At 42.4% G+C, this 12,225-nt stretch overlaps 1 protein-coding gene across 9 annotated transcripts in view; it reads left to right on the forward strand.

Moving 5' to 3' along the window:
* The window catches only part of GNG12 (G protein subunit gamma 12), a 150,916-nt gene that overhangs the window by 75,416 nt on the left and 63,275 nt on the right, over positions 1 to 12,225 (forward strand). For 3 of the 9 annotated variants that reach the window (XM_029618940.1, XM_029618939.1, XM_029618944.1), the window contains exon 2: positions 3,802 to 3,857. The exons of 1 other annotated variant lie outside the window; for it this stretch is intronic. The gene's annotated coding sequence lies outside the window, so the exon portion shown is untranslated. Of the gene's footprint in view, positions 1 to 3,801; positions 3,862 to 10,751; positions 12,001 to 12,225 lie in introns of those variants that run through there. 5 more of the 9 variants (XM_029618943.1, XM_029618942.1, XM_029618946.1 and 2 more) reach the window with 3 other exon arrangements.

Below are 12,225 nucleotides of genomic sequence, written 5' to 3' on the forward strand. Positions count from 1 at the left end.
TTGAGGGTGTGTCCATTGTCTTGCTGAAGACAGGATCTTCAGGCTCTTGAACCAGTTTTGTGTTCAGAAATTGGCAGTGCAAGCTAGGGAGCACTTGCAGTGAATGACTGGAGACAAAGGAGAGAACGATGTGGGAAATGAGAATAACTTGGAAGCATGAAGAATTTAAAAGTGATTTAGTGTTTGTGTTGTGTGTGGGATGTTTGTAGGCTTCTCGGGCAAGCTAAAATCTACGTTCAGAGCTGTAAACTGAGGACAGTCTCTTGGTGTCTTTTCTGAAAATTTGCACGATATGGGGGGGATAATGCCCTGCCACCTGATCCTGTTGGGAACACAGTGTCCTGACCGTGGCCAAACCATGAGGATTAAACTATCATCTTAAAACAAACATAAAAACCTAAACCTTCTGTTTTACTTTTTTACCCACATTTTTGACTGTAGATATATGTACATATATGTATGTGTGTAAAAACATACTTAGGGCAACCTCACAACTAAATACGCTGTGTCATTAACATGAAACTTTTACTTTGTAGTAAAATGCAATCATTGCACAACTACCACTTTGTAGAACTAGTTCAAACCGGGTCAAAGTTCATAAAAACTCAGTCCTTGAAAAGAGTTCCTCTTAGCACCTTAATGTGTTTGTTTTTTTCATTTTTTCAGACGCTGGCATGTTTGTGACGAGTTCCTCATTCACTGATAAAGGCCCTTTGTTTTGCCAAAGATGGCTTCTTCAGAGGAGCTAATCCCAGGGGTTTCGTGGACTCAAATAGCTAAAAAAAAAAATATATATATATATATATATATATATATATATATACACACACTATAGAGTATAAACATATACACATAGTTTCAAATGATTAATAGATAAATATATCAATAACTTACTTCAATTTATTTTTCTGATCACAGCGCTGAATCAAATACTGCTCTGAAGAAAGTTACAAACTGCATATCAGCCAATTCTTGTTGCATTCTGAAACCATAGATATCATAAATTTATGAATAACCTATATCCAGATTAAAACTCTAGACTAATAGATTATAAAGAAAAACATTTCATACTAAGGACTGCACGGAGTTTATCTCAGCCTTCCTTCTCCTGTCTGCAACAGCGAGAAACCCAGAGCAAGGCTGGTTCTTGCGATATTTGAGAGGTATTTAAATCTTTAATGTGCGATCTAGATGATACTTCATAATGAGAATTAAGCCTGGAACGTAACAGATGAACATTCAATTCAATGGGAGACCTTAAAGTTTATATCCTCATTTAAAAGCTTCCCATTCAGTCATCGAGTTTAAGGCACTTGGCCCATGGTTTGCCATTCATATATAAACTGTTGTTCACGGCGACTGAGCTGTAATGAAATATTACCTCTTCTGGGTGGCAAACTTCAAATTACAAAGAACTTCAGTTCTTCCAGTGAATGATTATTATCTGTCCAATCTTTAACCAATGGGGAATCCAGTTTATTGGTACAGATGCAACTTTTATGTGGATGATTCATGATTTAATTGCTAATTTTGTGTGCCCAATATACAATTTTTGAAATGTGCATGATACTGCATAAACAACCTGAGAGGAATTGCAAACATGATATTCTGCGATGAGGTCGAATATCCAAAAGGTCTCAATTGGCACATAATGTCCGCTTGTATACACGTTTGATCACTTTGGAGGGATAGCCTCTGGCTAGAAATTTGGTGTACATGTGACTAGCTAGAATTTTATATTCCTCAGTAGTTTTGCACAAGCGCCTAAGTCTTAAAACTGCCCTACTGGTATGTTGGTACGTAAACTTCTTCGGTGAAAACTATCAAAGTGAAACAAAGTGTTTCTATCTGTTGCTTTTGTAAAAATCATGCAGGCCGATGCAATATCGGCCTGCAGAAAACTGGCACTCAGAATTGAGCACGCGCTCTCCTAATGCGCGCTGATAGACCTCTGTCACTTTTTTATATAACAGTTATAAAAAAAATATATATATTTTTTACTATGCTGTAAAAATATGTGCACACAGTTTCAAATGACAGAAATAGATAACAATATCAATAACTTCAATTGTGCACAAGTATTTAAGAATTTTTTCTGATCACAGCGCCAAATCCAATACTGCTCTGAAGAGAGGAGCAAACTGCATATCAGCCAAACAAAATGTTTTCATGTTTAATAATCAAATTTTTAAACAAATAATTGACACTGCTTTGGCCCCATCAGTGGCTTTGTCTGTATGTTGCTTGGTTTGAAAATGCATATTTCTTTATGTGTTTGTTTTATAGACGTTTAGGGCCAGATTTTCAAAGGGGTATGCGTGTACCCCCCTAAAACCTGGCCGAAGTACCCCCTGCGCGCGCAAGGCCCGGGGCTTTCCTGGGGGGGAGGGGGCGTGTTGGGGGGCGTGTTGCGGCGATGCGTCATTTGGGGGCAGGGCTGTGGGCATGGTACCGGCCTGGGGGCGTTTCTGGGGCGGGGCCGAGGCTTCCGAAACGGCTCCCGTGCCTGGGAATCGCCTGCTTCAGGCAGGCGTAACTTGTACAACAAGAGGTAGGGGGGGGGGGGTTTAGATAGGGCTGGGGGGGTGGGTTAGGGAGGGGGAGGCGGAAGGAACGGAGGCAGGCTGCACAGCTCGGCGCGCGCAGGCTGCTGATTTTGGGCAGCCTTGCACGTGCCGACCCCGGATTTTAATAGATATGCGCGGCTACGCGCATATCTATTAAAATCCCGTGTACTCTTGTTGGCGTGGGCGCAGATTTATAAAATCTACCCCTTTGTTTTTTAGTATTATTTGGAATGGTTCTGAAGCAGCTTTGCATCCATTTTCCCAATGGATTAACATGCAGAATCCTAATCTACAATTTATCATACAACAACCCGTGGCTGGACGCATGTTTTGGACGTAAATCATAAAAATCTGAAATAAGATTTTGATGCACTCGGGAGCAATATTCCCTCAAATTTTGAAAGACTGCATGTACAAAAATGTTTCTTTTTGTGCAACTATTTATAAGCCATGTTCAAATTGGTGTATTATGAGCCAGTGTAATGTAAATAATATTGGGATTTCTTGTACGCATTATGTTGTGCTGTGTGTGCACGTTTTGTGACCACTGTGCGTGCGTGAAAAAGCACAGCTTCGAGGGAACAGTGTTCAGGAGCCCACTGAGGCTATGGGGGTGGGCCAGCAGACAGGAAGTGTGTGCTAAACTTGTAAAAAAAAGTCAATATTGAGAAAATTGTTACTGAATTTTCCCATGGTTTCATGAGATCCAGAGCAAGCTGCAAATTCATATGTGACTTCAACCCACTTTACGACCTTGAAGATTTAAAACGAAAGTCTCAAAATTAAATTAAAAAATACTATGCATGTGAGAACATTTCTTTTGGCAGAGAGAAATAGATTTGGGGCTACATTTATTAAGATTGTGCTCCAGTTGTGAGGATGTTTTATAATGCTCAGCGTTACTATGAAGTTGGAAATGAGTGTGCAGTACAATGGATTCTCCACTTGGGATCAGACAAAATTAGTTTTACTATGGGAATTATTTCCGTAGGAAGTAGAGATTTTAAAGAATACTTTCTTAATCTTGGTCTTGGCATTCACTTAGCACATTTGTCAATTATTTAAAATGTACAGCATTTTTGTAGCTGATTTATATTCCACTTTTCTATTAAATACAAATAGAAGACTACATTTGCTAATAAAGGGTCCGAGCATCTTCTCTACTGTAGACAAAGCTTCAAACATCTATTCTTTGTGGACATTTTTTATAGCGCATGTTTTTTCTTCTTTTCAGGTTGATCATACAGATTAAACGTGAGTGAACTTTGACAACAGGAGGACTGTTTTTGTGTAGGTAATCTGTTTGATTATCCCCCTCTCATCTTCTCTTATGCATGTAATTTAAAATGGCATGATATTGCAAGGAGCAGTACTAGGAAAACCCTGGATTTGATGTAATTTAGTACCTGATTCACTAAGGGTTTTTCCCAGACAAAATGGGAGCAACGCCTTAATGAATCTGTCCCTTAATTGTCTATTTAACTTACACAGAATCATTAAGATCCCCCTTTTGATTTATGGTTTTCATTTGGCGTTTAGAAGATAGTAATACTTAGTTTTTGAAAGTCTCCTCATCTATCAGCTTAAATAGATTAGACCAGCGGTTCTCAACCGGTGTGTCGCAGCACACTAGTGTGTCACGCACCCGCTGCTCTTCCCCTCCCTTTCACCCCAGCGAGACTAACACTGCTGTTGTTCCTGCCCGGGCTATCAGCACCTACAAGCCCCGAGGGAAACAGCAGCAGTGCTTTGTGGAAGCCGGCAACAGGAACGCGACCTTTTCTGCTTCCCGCCCCTGTGGCCCGGAAGAGGAAGTGATGTCTACCGGGCATGCGGGAAGAAAAAAAGGCCATGCATGCTGCCGCTTCTGCAGAAGGAGCACGGCGCCGCTGCCCTCCCCGGCTCTGACTTCCCCTTCTCTGGCCAGCGCGACACCTGCAAGAAAATATTAAATTATAATAATCAAACTGCAAAAAAAAAAAAAAGGGTGGGGAGAAAAGAATAAAATTACAATATCAGCTGATTGCTCTGTGCTGCGATCGGTCATGGCACAAGCAAACAGCTGAGTGCTGCCTTCTTAGTGCTGTGGGGCTGGGGAGGTCGCTCCTGCTGGTTTCCAACCTGTCAGGACTCTGCTTTTAATAGCAGCATACCGGCTACCTTGTGCTGTAGCTGCTGTGTGTGCTGTGGGTGGGGGTGAGTGTGACAGAGAGTGAGTCAGCATGTGTGTAAGTGTGAGAGACTGTGTGTGTAAGAGAAATGTGTGAGAACAAGAGACTGCTCAGGAAAGTCAGTGGTGTGTGTGAGAGAAAGAGATTGGTCAGGCAGGTGGTGTGTGTGTGTGAGAGAGAGAGAGAGAGAGAGAGATAGATAGATAGATAGATAGACTAGTCATGGGCCCTAAGGAAGAAGAACGTGTGAGGACAGAGCTTCAGCAGCCCCTGCTGCTTCTGGTATGTTCTATTGGCCTACAATGGAAAGCAGTATGAGAGTTACTGGAGAGGGTAAGTAAAGGTGGCTTTTTAAGTTTATCTTTCTTGACTGACTGCCATTTTCATTATTAAGTATTATGTGATGTGTCTGCTGTTAGAAATAGTTTATTGGTGTTTGGAGAATTTTTAATAATTTTGAAAATTTTTAATGATTGGATGTTCCATTTATCAGTTGTTTTGAAACATGTATTATATTCTAGTTTTAGATTATTTTATATTTCTCGGGGAATTGATAAATAGAAATGTGGAGACAAAAACTGAACTGGAAACAGCAAGAAGCCAAACTCTGTATGCAGTAAAACAACACAAAAACATTAGCTTTATGATCACTTTTTTCTGTATTTTGTGAGGGTCTGTCTGTGTTCTGCGAGCTTGTAGTTTCTTGGTAGGGATCTATAGCAGTTTGGCGTGTTCTGTTTTCCTAATAGGAGGTGTATTGGTGTTTAGGGCCTGGTGTAATTTTTGCAGTGCTGCCTTTTCATAGGTAGGGTTGTTACTGTTTGAGTTCCATAATGCAGGTATAACTTTGTGCACATTAGTTTGTGTACATTACATAGAAACATAGAATTGACGGCAGAAGAAGACCAAACGGTCCATCCAGTCTGCCCAGCAAGCTTTCACACTTTTTTTTTTCATAATTTTGTTACTCTTGTTCCTTTAAATAACTTTTTTGGTTCTATTTCCCTTCCCCTCCATCATAGATAGCAGTGCTGGAGCTGCATCTAAATGAAGTATCCAGCTAATTGGTTTGGGATAGTAACCGCCGTAATATGCAAGCTACTCCAGTGCTTGTTTACTCAGCCTGTGCAATTCAGTCCTTGTTGGTTGTTTGAATATAAATCCTCTTTTCATCATCCCCCTGCCATTGAAGCAGTGAGCTGTGCTGGATATGTATTCTAAGTGAAGTATCAAGCTTGATTTGGGTTAGTAACCGCCGTAACAAGCAAGCTACACCCATGCTTATTTGTTTTACCCAGACTATGTAATTCAGTCCTTGTTGGTAGATGTCTGAATATAAAACATCTTTTCTTCATTCCCCCTGCCTTTGAAGCATAGAGCTATGCTGGATATGCATTGAAAGTATACCCCTTTGAAAATCTGTTATCATGTTTTTTACTGTTCAATGTAAAGCGCCATGCCGTGCGTTTGTTTTTGCGTTACAATGTGAACCGATATGATATCCTGGATGAATGTCGGTATATAAAAATTTTAAATAAATAAATAAATAAATAAATAAGTATCCGGCATTTTTGGTTTGGGGTAGTAACCGCAGTAACAAGCAAGCTACTCCCCTGCTTTTATGTGGATGCAAATCCTTTTTTCCACATTTCCTCTTGCAGTTGAAGCGTAGAGCAATGTTGGAGTCGCATTAACTGTGTATATGTTTATTGAATAAGGATATTCATCTCCATGTAGTAGCAGTCATTCCCACAAGCCACCCCTAGGCCTCTTATTTCAGATCCCGGAAGTCTGATAGGTGCTATATTTTTGTTTTGCACAGAATGCAGAGTGGCTTTTTTGGGTTTCCATTCCAGTTTCTGTTGCCATATTTGTAATTTGTGGTTTTTCTGTACTTGGTGAAGTTTGACTCTGTGTGTGACAGAGGTGAAGTATTTTACCAGCATGTAGGCATTTGTATCAATATTATTTGTTGTGTTTTCTCAATAGAACATGCATCGGTGGTAAATTACTGTTTTTTCGTAAGGATGTCTATTGCACCTGATAGGAGAGAGTGTTTATGTTGCTGTTATTGAGATGTCACCAGAAATACCTTTTTTTTGTATGGTAAATTGAATGGGGAATGTCCTAGCTCTGTTCTGCACCCATTGTTGGGGGGTCGAGGGGGTTCCTGTGGAATGCAGAGTGTTTGTTTACATTTAGCCTGGTGATGGTCACATGTTCAGTGTGTCACGCATGTGAGAACCATCTGTCAGGTGTGTCCCGACCGAAAAAAGATTGAGAACCACTGGATTAGATGTTGCTGTGCTTATCACAAGGCTTCTCAGACCTGTCCTGGGAAAACCTATAGCGAGTTGGATTTTCAAGATATCCATAGAAAATATGCATGAGTTGTTATTGCATACATAGGTTTCCAATGTATGTAAATATCTCATGCATATTTATTATAGGTGATCTGAAAACCCGATTGGTTGTGGGGTCACTACAAAACAGGTTTGGGAACAGGCCCAGCACAGCAGTGTGCATAACGTGCATTTGCACGAGGTGACACACTTAGTGGGGAAGGCAGCAACAGGCGCAGCGGATACTCGTCAGCTGGTGACCGGAAGCGCTGTGAGCAGCCGGGAGCAGAGACAGTCGCAGTTTGGACAGTGTATGCAGTCTAAAATTGATGCGGGAGGAGGGTTGCCAGCTTTGAAAATTCTGAACACTTGAAGGAGCTGAGAAGAATGTTTGCTGACTGTCCTTCCACATCTACCCACGGCTGTTCTTGTAGGAAGCATCATAAATACTTGTCATTTATCAGTATCACACCAACTTTCTAATAACTCATTGTACACTAAGAAAATTAAAATTATTCTTCAGTGTGGATGGGGTCTTTTTTTTTTAAATTTTTTTTAATTCTTAAAATTTCAAAATGTATTCAAATATGTATGACATCTTGTTAAGTCATTGGTATTTTACAAATAACTTAAACTTCTTTAACAATCTAAAATGACTGTTGGTCCAATATAAAGTATCACAAGGTACAGATATTCAATTTAGAAAGTGGAAGAGGACACGTAAAATACAACCACTAGAACCCTGGGGAACCAGAGAAATATCTGCTGCATCTAAAGTCTTGTTACCCAGCCTGGAGTCCTGAGCCTTCTGTCAGCTCCAGCCTCCTCACTTTGGCCAAAACCTGGAGTACTGACCCCTTCCTTCAACCATTTCAGCAACCACAGCTGGCCAAAGCAATTACCACACACTGGCCACAGAAAAAAATTTGCAGCATTCGCTAGAGCTATACAAACCTTCATTTGGGCACAAGCACAGAAGAAAATCTCTACAAAAACAACCCCCCCCCACCCCGTCCTCATCCCCATCCCCTCTCCCAAAACAGCAGATCTGGAAGTACCACACTCAGGATTCAGGGGAGGCAGGGACTGGAGTTGAGTGATCACTTCACAGCCACATCAAACTGCTGCCACTCCAAGCCAGGCAGAGGAAGCCCAGCGAGTTCATGACGCTCCCATGGCTGGTACAAGAGTATTAAGCACCCTGGGCGAACGTTATAGCCTTGCTTTCCTATCTTCCTCAGCCCTCCCCACACACAATTAAAAATTAGGCAGTTGTAATAGCAGATTTTACTTGAAAAAAAAAAGGCATTCAAAATACAGTCCAGAGAAAACGTATCACCGACAAGAACATGTATGTTATAGTTCTATGTCCTGCTTTGATGCCAACCAGCAAACCCTGTAAATAAAAAAAAAAAAAAAAAAGCCATTTCGAACACATATGGTATTATGGGTTCCAAAGTCTAAAAACTGGAAACCAATAACCTAAAATACTCCTTACTGTTATATCCTAATTGACATAGCTAGTCATTAAAAAGTCCCACAATTAGTTCATATGAAATGACAAGGCAAGATGGCTGCCTTTGATTAATGCTGCAGATGATTGTACCCCTAAAGCAGAATTTCCCAAGCATGGCCAATATTGCAGATCTTAGTAGTGCCTGATAAGTGTTTTTATTTGCATAACAAAATTCTAAAAAGTTGGATTGTATTTGTGGGACTTTTTAATGACCAGACTGATGATTGAAACATTAAGCCTTATGTTTTCATTCCAAATACCTTATTTTGGCTATGTCAATTAGGATATAATAGCAAGGAGTATATTTTAGGTTATTAGGCCTATTCTAACATGCATTCGGTGTGGGCTGGGCCCTCAAAAAGCCATGAATAAATTGAATTAGAATATAGTAAACTTGCTATACCGAAACAGCATTAACTGTCAGCACTTACAGTATGAAAAGATAAAACTGCAAATATTACATCCAACCCTAAAATACCAATCCAGGCTGCTATCCATCACTACACAAAAACTATATGCAAGCAGAATATCTCACCTCGGTCACACAAGCAAAACATTGACAGACTCAGATAACAGAAAAGAGCCCACAATGTATAGATATGCAAATGAAAACTGAACTGAAAATTATAACAAGCTAGACTGTATGCAGTGCAACAATGGAAAAAGAGAATCACCACCACTCCTCATAATACATTAAATAAAAGACAGGAAACAGAGAGTAGGATTAAAAGGTCTGTCTTCACAGTGGAAAAAGGTAAACAGTGGAGTGCCTCAGAGATCTGTACTTGGAAAGGGGTATGATGAATGAGGTGATCAAATTTGCCGATGACACAACATTATGTAGAGTAGTTAAATCTCTAGTGGATTGTGATAAATTGCAGGAGGACCTTGTGAGGCTGGAAGATTGGGCTTCCAAATGACAGATGAAATTTAAGCATGGACAAGTGCAACATGATGCATATAGGGAAAAATAACCCTTGCTGTAGTTACACAGTCAGGTTCTATCTTGGGAGTTAACACCCAGGAAAGAGATCTTGGTGTCATAGTGGATAATATATTGAAATCATCGGCTCAGTGTGTTGTGGCAATCAAAAAAGCAAACAATGTTAGGAATTATTAAGAAGGGAATGGCAAATAAAATGATGGATGTCTAATGCCTCTGTATTGCGCCATGGTGAGATCGCATCTTGAATACTGTGTGCAGCTCTGGTCGCCCCATCTTAAAAAAGATATAGTTGCACTGGAGAACTTGCAAAGAAGGGCCACCAAAATGATAAGGGGTATGGAATGGCTGCCTTATGAGGAAAGGCTAAGGAAGTTAGGGCTGTTAGTTTGGAGATTGATAGAGGTCTTCAAAATTATGAAAGGGCTTGACCAAGTTAATGTAAATCGGTTATTTACTCTCTCAGATAATAGAAGGACTAGGGAGCACTCCATGAAGTTATCAAGTAGCTCGTTTAAAACAAATCGAAGAAAATTCTAGGCCGATGCACAGTTAAGATCTGGAATTCATTGCCAGAGGATGTGGTTACGGCAGATAATGTAACTGGGTTTAAAAAAGGTTTGGATATGTTCATAGAGAAAAAATCCATAAACTGCTATTAATTAATAAGCAATAGTAGCTTGAGATTTATTTGTTTGGGTACTTGCCAGGTACTTGTGTCTTGGATTGGCCATTGTTGGAGACAGGATACTGGGCTTGATGGACCCTTGGTCTGACCCAGTATGGCATATCTTACGTGAAAAAAAAATCCAGAAATATAAAACATTAATTACAGCAAAATCATACTAAGAATACATATTTCAAAACAGATGATGAATAGAACAACATCCAATAGTTAAAAACTCAGATATAACTTTTAAAACTTTTCCAAAAACCAATAAAATATTTTAAGACAGGGGACACATAAAAAACCCACCCAGTAATTAAAATAAGGATAACCCCCCCCCCCTTCTCTATACCTGGGATCATTTGATTTGCAGATGCCTGATATCGTGGATTAGTGGGGGGTGGGGGGGGAACATGGTAGTTTTAATTGTTGTGTGCACAAACTTTCTCTCCCCTCCCCCCACACACCACTCACTTCCCTTACACTCCCCCCCACCCCACCACACCACACACACACGCTCTCTCTCTCTCTCTCTCTCAGTCATTCACTATCTCCCCCCATCCCATCCCATCAGACATGGGACTCCTCCATTTTTTATGGGCTTGTGTGGGCTGAGGCTGCTGCTGCTGTTCTCTCTTCGGGCCAAATACTGCCACCTCGCTTCTCGGGCCTCGCCCTTTAAACACTGACAGATCTCCTGCTCCTCCTCCGCCGCCGCCACCACCGGACTTCCTGCATCTTCGCTGCTCTTCAGACCCGGGGCTCCAGCTTCTCCGAAGCTGCTGCTGCTGCAGCTCCCACCGCGGCAATGGCATCGCCTTCATCTCGCTGGCATGGGGGCGATGCCCTTTAGCCTTTACCTGCCAGCACCCGGGCGAAGTGGGCGCCGTTCTCTGGGCACGTGGAGTAGGAGGTTTTGGGCAGGGAATGTGATTTGTACCTCCTGCTTTGCCCGACAACATAGAGAGCTTGGGAGGGGCTTCGGGTTGCCCCACTTCCCAGGTTAGTTGCCTTTAGCTAAGAGCCCGCTGCTCCTGCTGCCAGCGCCTGCTTTCCCTTTGGCAGAGAAGAACAAATGTCAGCTCTTTAAACCGGGCTCCGCCCAGCGGTGCGAACAGCTCTGCAGGCAGGAAGAATAGAAGAGAAGGAGGTTCAGCAGCCTGCGTGAGAGAGAGGGGCCGGGTAGAGCCCCTGCCTCCCCTCTACCAGCTGCACTTGGAGGGCGAAAATCCGGACACTTCCCAGACATTTTAGCCTCCTTCCTGGCTTCCGGATACTCCCCCTAATTTCCGTACAGTTCTGAGAAAATCCGGACGGTTGGCAATCCTGTGCGGGAGGAGAAGGGACGTGCGTCCTTGCTGGCACAGCCACGATCTTAAAAAAATACATAAAAAATGTTCCTTATCTGAGCTGCAAGGAGACGGAACTTGGCTTGACAAGAAGGCTCTGACCGAGAGGGGAACGGAGGTGCAGGACCCGTCCAGACACAGCCGGCTTATAAAGAAAAAACCCAACCCAGGACTTCATCCTGTTCTGCGCAGGTGGCAGCCGGCCCAGTGACCTGACAGGGAGCCAATGGCTGAAGCCTGGAAATGGTAGGGGCTGTACCCGCAGAGGAGAGGGCGGGAGGCTGGCTAGAAGCAAAGCAGGAGGAGCAGGTCCGAAGAGGAAGACGGCTGCACTGGGTGCCCTGTGTCAGCTTCTGTGAGGGCTGGAGGTCATGGTCATAAAGAGGAAGAAGGCAGCAGAAGAGAGGGGCAGAGGACAGTGCCAGCCTACTGGGAGCCAGAAGAGGTAACCTAAAGAAAACTGGGGCTGAGGGAGGGAGCAAACTGGGCAGGGCAGGGAGCAAACTGGGCAGGGCATTGAGCAGTGGGGTGAGGCAGGGAACAAACTGGGCCGGGCATTTTGCGGAGAGAGGAGGGCAGGGAGCAAAGCAAACTGAGCAGGGTATTGAGCTAAGGGATGTAGGGGCACAGGGCAGGGAGCAAACTGGGCAGAACATTGAGCAGAGGGAAG

Source organism: Rhinatrema bivittatum, chromosome 10, assembly GCF_901001135.1.
Source record: "Rhinatrema bivittatum chromosome 10, aRhiBiv1.1, whole genome shotgun sequence".
Lineage (NCBI taxonomy): Eukaryota > Metazoa > Chordata > Amphibia > Gymnophiona > Rhinatrematidae > Rhinatrema > Rhinatrema bivittatum.